The sequence below is a fragment of the Myotis davidii genome, unplaced genomic scaffold (genome assembly GCF_000327345.1).
Source record: "Myotis davidii unplaced genomic scaffold, ASM32734v1 scaffold96, whole genome shotgun sequence".
Classification (NCBI taxonomy): Eukaryota; Metazoa; Chordata; class Mammalia; order Chiroptera; family Vespertilionidae; genus Myotis; species Myotis davidii.
In genome coordinates, this window is record NW_006289416.1 from 6,127,553 (window position 1) to 6,134,623 (window position 7,071).

The following is a 7,071-nucleotide window of genomic DNA, read 5'->3' on the forward strand; positions in this document are numbered from 1 at the left end:
AAAACAGAAAATTCCTACCTTCTTCATTACACAGTCCTCTTGTCAGCAGGGTACCTGATCCCCTTGCCAGAATCTAAAATGCTACAGATGCTAATGGTGATTCCTCAGAATTCAAAACACACCCATTAGCAAGCCCCTGGAAGTGTGCGAGGAATACCAATAGGGACTGTCCATCCTGCCAAGCAAATTCATCATAGACCTTAGCCCTGTCAGTTACCAGGTTAAGGGTAATGCTTTGATGGGCTTGTTAAAGAGAAACAAATAAATTGGAGGCCATTCAAAGGCAGGGACTATGTTCTCGACTTCTTTGTAATTCCCCATGCTAGCCTAGACCAATGCTTGGTTGACAGTTATTTCTTGATTAACAATTAGCTTTTGTTAATGTATTCCTTTTATGTGCTGTTCAAACAAAAAGTAGGGTCGTGTAATGAGAGTTTCATGAGCAACAGGATATTCTTGACACACTCTCCTGGAATGTCAAATTCGCTCAAAGATCAGAGGCATACTAGTAGACATTACGTTTATATTCTTTAAAACTAGAGTATAACAATCAGCATGAATTTTAAAGGTAAAATATAAAAATCAAAGACAACTCACACTTGCAGCTGGGCATTTGGAGACACACACTCAGACCCCAGAAGATACACAGTCACTCCTTCTCTTCAGTGGAAAAGTCTGTGCAACACACAGCTTGATGCCTGGTTACACACACACACACACACACACACACACAATTTGCTTCACCCTTCTCCTAAAAAAGTATAAATTTAAACCCAGAAAACCTACTTTTGGCAAAATTACCTTAATAAATAATTAAAATATATATGAGCGCAAATATATACGAGTGAATCATATATATATATATACACATATATATATATGTATATATACATCTATAATAATAAAAGCAAATGTGCTAATTAGACTGGACGTCCTTCCGGATGAAGCTGAGGCTACGAGGGAAGCCCGGGGTTCCAGGTGCCAGAGGGAAGCCAGTGCCAGCAGCCGGGGGAAGGAAGGCCTACTCTTGCATGAATTTCGTGCATTGGGCCTCTAATTATATAGGTAGATAGATGATAGATAGATAGATAGATAGATAGATAGATAGATAGATAGATAGATAGATATGATTCTGGTATAGCTATCCATCTAGGATTGGACTGATTTGGGTTTAAGACTGTGGTTCCAAACTTTAGCATGCATCAGAATCACCCAAAGGAATGGTTAAAATGCAGACTGCTGGGCCCCAGCCCTAGAGTTTCTGTTCACAAGGTCAAGTGTGGCCTGGAAATCTGAATTTATAACAGGTTTCTAGGTGAAGCTGATGCTGCTGGTCCAGAGACCACCTTCGGAGAACTGTGAATTAAGAAGACCAGACAACTTTTTATTTTGTTGACTGATACATTTCCTGCAGAAATCATGTTTACAAGCAGACTTCCTGCACTTGTAACATAATCTTATCAGTTCTCTGGAATTCATTGTTTCCAGTATTTTTTGTGGCATCCAGCAGTCGACCTTTCTTATCCAAGTAGAACCTGTCAATTGGGTGGCAGGCACACTATTTTTCTTGGTGCTACAAGACTGTCCAAACATTGCCACGTTTAATTTGCTTTGCTAGGCATTTGTTCTTAGACTAGGTTTGTCCTCCACAGTAGAAGATGCTATCCAGATAACTTTTGCCAGTAAAAGCATTAACAAACTACAGTCATTGTTTATCAAACTGAAGTGCATTAATCGTTAATACCTCCAAATAGTAACAAGCCATATGGACAAAATGTTGCCACATTGATAAAACTACATTTATAATAATACTAGGGGCCCAATGCACAAATTTGTGCACCTTTGTGAAAGGAACTGTGGGCCGAGAGGCTGCAGTGGGCCCAGGGGCGGGTCTCGGCCCATCTTCCGCACCCCCACCCAGCCCCTCCCACTGCAGCCCCTGGTCCCATTTCTACTGGCAGCCCCGCTCCCACCACCACTGCTCACACCTGCTGAGTGCATGGAACAATTGGGCCTGGCACCAGCAGCAGGTGTGAGCAGCTGCTGCTGCCCCAATCACCTCTCAGGAGTAGGGGGAGGTGGAGAAGTCCTTAGGGGCAATGGGGACTGGCGCCGGGTGCCAGCAGCAGGTGCAAGCGCCAGGAGGGACTGCAGCACACGGGAGCAAAGAATTTTCAGTAACCACCAGAGGCTCGCCCTGATGATAGCAACTGATGCCCTGCCTTGGTCTGGTGCCCCCGCTCACCTGCTCCACCACCCTGCCGTGGCCAATGCCCACCATGTTCCACGCTCTGCCAGCTGCTGCTGACACCTGCCATGTTCCACGTGTATCCTCTGGTGGTCAGCGCACATCATAGCAACCAGTTTGTTCAGTTGTTCTGCCATTTGGTCTATTTGCATATTGGCGTTTTATATATATAGATAGGTTGTTAATGTTTCTATCTTCATCTTTGGAGCCTAGCCAGTGGGAGATACGTACCTTGTTAAGGATTTTGCAGATGCCTCAAAAAGGCTAAATAATACTCATCTTTTAACAAAAGTATAACCTCTTGCAGGTTTTAGAAGCATGAAACTATTAATGCTTTTTTAAAACAAATTTGGTGTTAAATCGAGGGTAGGATCCTTAGCTGCTTTAGTGGAAAGTTTAACAAGAATTCAAGAACAACAGCCTCATAGATTTACTAACCCATACCTTTCTCTCAAAGGTATCACTTTCCTTAGAGGTTTAACAGATGTCAATAGACAAGTGAAATAGAGAAATAAACATTTAACCTGATTATGCAACAGAACCTCCAAAATTGTTCATGGTGGGAGTGGGGGTGGAAGAATGTCTGAAGGAAGGAAGTCACTGCTTTTCTCCTCAACATATTACCTGGAAGGGCCACAGCTCTGCGTTAGCCATGTCTGCACCTGCTTGTGAGAGTCCTCCCTCCCACCTGGGGAAGTACTAGCAAGAAATGATTTACTTCAAATGCCACCAAGCTTGAGCATCTAAAGTCTGGTGGGAGTTGCACATCCAATGCGGAAACAGGTTTGGGGCAAGTGCAAGCATCTGAGGACAACCCAGGAAGGCTTTCTGACAGCCCTAGGTTGGAGATTTTCTCCAGATTTGCAAGATGCCAAGTTAATCTTGAGGTTTCTTGCCTCACCTCCTTTTATGTCCCTCCCTGAGCATTCTTGTGTAAACTTGTCCTCAGGATGTCTTTTTGCCTCTTATAAACTCCCACCTCTGGGTAGCCTTGGCACCTCTGCCTTGCCCGGAGGCTGGGGAATTACTTGCCCATTTCCACATTTCTATGCTTCAAGCCTCCCTTTGCGGCAGAAATGCAAGATCTCCTTTCTGGGTCAGGCAGAGAACATGGTCATTTCCAGGCCAAGTAGGTTTTCACTCTGCATCTCCTTTGTCCCAGAAGAACTTCCTCCCTCTGGAAATGAGAAGATGAACTACCTTGACAATTAATTACCTGGCAACAGCCAACTGAGAGATTCAATCTTTTGAAGAACCAGTTTCCACACCATAACTCACACTTTGACTCAGAGCAAAACCTGGAAGTGAATTCCGGGGGCAGGCCACAGCCAGCATGTGATGCCCCACAGTGCACCTCTGCAGGTGTTACTGGCTACCAAAAACGGCCTTTGCATGGAATGCTCTAACAAAATACCATAGACTGGGTGTCTTACACAACAGAAAGCTATTTCTCATTTTCTGCAAAATGAGTATGCTGGACTTTTCCAAACCTTCAAGTGCTGGTTCTGGAATTGTTTAACAATTCTTTTTTCAACTCACCTCTCTCTTCTCTCATTTTCCTATTAACCAAGCCACTCTTGTATACATTGCCTAGAAATCTCCTCAGCTAAATATACAGTTTCATTGCTGGTATGTTCTACCTCCCATAAAACACTAGAAGGTGAACACAGCTCAGCCAGTCTTTTGCCACTTTATAACAAGGACTGTCTTTCCTCCGATTTCCTGGAATGTGTTACTCACTTCCATCGGACACCTCACCAGAATGGCCTTAAATGTCCTCATTCCTACCAACATATGCTCATGATTAGTTATGAATTCTAGAGAAGACGGAAGCTTTCTCTCCAGCTCTCCCTATTTCTGTCTGCACACTCACCAGAACTTCCCTTAATGTCCATATCTTCCCCATGCACCTCAGAACTCTTCCAGCCTCTCCCCACCACCCAATTCCAAAGCCACGTCCACATATTTTGGTACTTGTTACAGCAGCACCTTACTTCTCCCTCCAACCACCATTGCTTACCTCCAGCACCACCACTCCCTCCGAGCAAAGTCCCTTCAGCTACATTGGGATTTCACACTTTTTTGGTTCCTCTTTCCACAGCTCCAAAATAACAAAAGTCTCTCATTTACCTGTGAAGCCGTCCTTGTCCCTTCCTTTTCCACTCTAAATACTTTTCTGACTTTATCTTAACTCTTTAGCTTGAAATTTTGCTTATGGTAGCCTCATAGATTCCCCCCTTTCTTTCTCTATTAATGCTTGACCTCCTTGTCAGGAACCTTTTTCTTGCTTGCCTCTTAAATATCTGTATCTCCCAAGTGTCTTTTCTTGGCTCTTTTCACTCTAGAGACTAACAATTCTTCTCTTTGAACACTTAAGAATAGGAAAAGGGGCGGGGGGGGGGAGCATTTATTTCAGTCTGTTGAGATCTTGCTTCCAGAGTGACACAGGGAGAGCTGGGAGGGGTAGGAGGAGTGGTCAAACTACTCTTCTTTTGGGCTTTGAAATGCACCCCACACTTGAGCTTTGTGGTTGCCACTTTTGCAACATGAAGTGCAGGCTCCAGAAAATATTTGAGAGCACTGAACTGTGCACCCAGGAACAGGTCTGCAAGGAGTCACTCCCCCTGTGGCCAGTGCCCAGGCTATTGGAAACCAGCTCCCATCCCTGATTGGGAAAGAAAGGATGGGAGAGATTTCCAGGGCCCATGGGTAGCTGTTTATATTCTCAGCACAGGGCACTGTGGGTGGCAGGGAGCAGTAGCACTGCTCAGTAACAATTTCTGCCCTTTGTAAATTGTTTAATAAATCTGCTTTGTCGTTTTGTTATACAGAAATCAATGCGTAACTGCCTTTTCATACTAAAGACTCTCTTTCTGTTATATATATATATTACAGTCTATTGTATCCCAGGCACTATTCTAGTCGCTGAGAATATAACAGAAAACAAAACATATAAGATCCCTGTTCTCATGGGGAAGACAGACAATAAGTAAATAAGTTTAAATATATATATGATTTCAAATAGTGATAATTGCCATGAAGAAAAACAACCCAGTGTAGGAGAGTCATAGAGAAGAAAGACCTCTCTGAGACAGGTATCTGACCAGATGTTATTTAAAGCCATGACTCTGGATGAGATCACCTAGGGAGGAGAGCAAACAGAGAAGAGAAAGCTCAGGACTCAGCTCACAGGCATGTTTGTTACCCTTTTGATTTCAGCAAAAATTAGAAAGACCCAGTGAAGGAGACTGAGAGGGAAGCAGCTGGTGAAATAAGAAATCCAAGAAGTGTGAGGTTCTGGAACCCAACAACTACAAAAAAAGAGTATCAAGAAAGAAAGAGTAATCAACTATGTCACATACTGCTGAGAGGATGACTAAGATGAAGTTTAAGAATTGTTTATTGAATCTGGCAAGAAAGTGATCCTTGCCAAACATAAGATTGGTTTTAGTGGAACCAGAGGACAAGAACCTGACTGGAGTATGTTCCGGAAATAATAGAGGTGAGAGAGTGATTAGAGACAACTCTTTCAAGAGCATTGCTACAAAGGAGAGCAGATAAATGGGGGGGGGGGGGGGGGGGGGGGGGGGCACACAGGATAAAAAGGGCGTGAATAACAAGAGCCGCGTGGGTACGGGGCGGCGGAAGAATCACCAGAGAGCAAAACGCGCCTGCTCTAGGGGGCGGCCGGGGGACCTGAGGTTACCTTAGTGATGCAGAAGTTATCGCCACAAGGGCAGGGGTAGAAATACGTCTCCAGGTCTTCGTCATATTGGAAGTCCTCGATTTCCACCTCGTCGTGAAACATCAGATAGAACATATTACAGCATGGGGATGGGGATGATGAGTAAAAAGTAAAGCTGAAGATGCAAAAGAGAAAGGGGATGGTTGCAGAAGCAAAGTCCTTGAGCAGATGAGAGGGGACAATGTTCCCCTGGGCCTAACTGGAGTTATATAGGAGCTGGAACAGTCTTCCTATTGCAAGAAGAATAAAAGCAGAGTGTGTGTACAGATGTCGAGTAACTGGTAGATTTGATGGTGAGAATGGGGAGTAGTTCTCTTACAACTGTTCCTGATTTCTCAGTCGCTTAGATGTCAAGTCTTCAGCTAAGTGTGAGGAGAGATGAAGGCTAGTAGAAGCTTAAGAAATAAGATTGCTACATTGCCATGGAAAGATAACTTACAAATTCATAGATTTAAAGTGGGATCGATCAGCACAGTTGGTGTTTCCCTCCAGCTACATTCATTTGAACTTCACATTAAGGATATTTGCTCTATACCCTCTTTCTGAGTGACTTTATCCAAACCCATGACTTAGCCCAAATCTGTATCTCCAGCCCAAACCTCAAACCTGAACTCTCAACTAGGATACCCAACTGCCAGCTTAACACATGCACTTGACTGTCTAATAGACAGCTTACCAAGTTTCTTCAGCAATCTTTCCCTTTTTAGTAAGTGGCAAATTATTCTTCTAGTTGCTCAAGCCAAAAACTATGGAGTAGGTCTTGACTTTTCTCTTTCTCTCACACCTCACATTCAATCCACACCTCACATTCAAGATCTGACTTCAAAATATATCCACAATCCAACCACTTTCTACTCACTGCCCTGGTTAGCTCCATTATCTCTCACCTGGATAATGTGTATCAGCCTCTCACAACAGGTTCCATCCTTTATACCATAGCCAGAGCAATTTATGTCTCCTCTCTGCTCAGAATCCCCAAGTTATTCCCACACAGACAGCATTACAATGGTTTGCAAAACCCTACATAATCTATCCCCTCTCCTGTCTTCTTTAAACTCATCTCCAACAACTCTCCCCA

At 43.7% G+C, this 7,071-nt stretch overlaps 1 pseudogene; it reads right to left on the bottom strand.

Annotated features, from left to right (window-relative positions):
• Positions 1 to 5,856: 5,856 nt before the first annotated feature.
• On the bottom strand, positions 5,857 to 6,068 carry LOC102755362 (annotated as a pseudogene).
• Between the last annotated feature and the right edge of the window lie 1,003 nt (positions 6,069 to 7,071).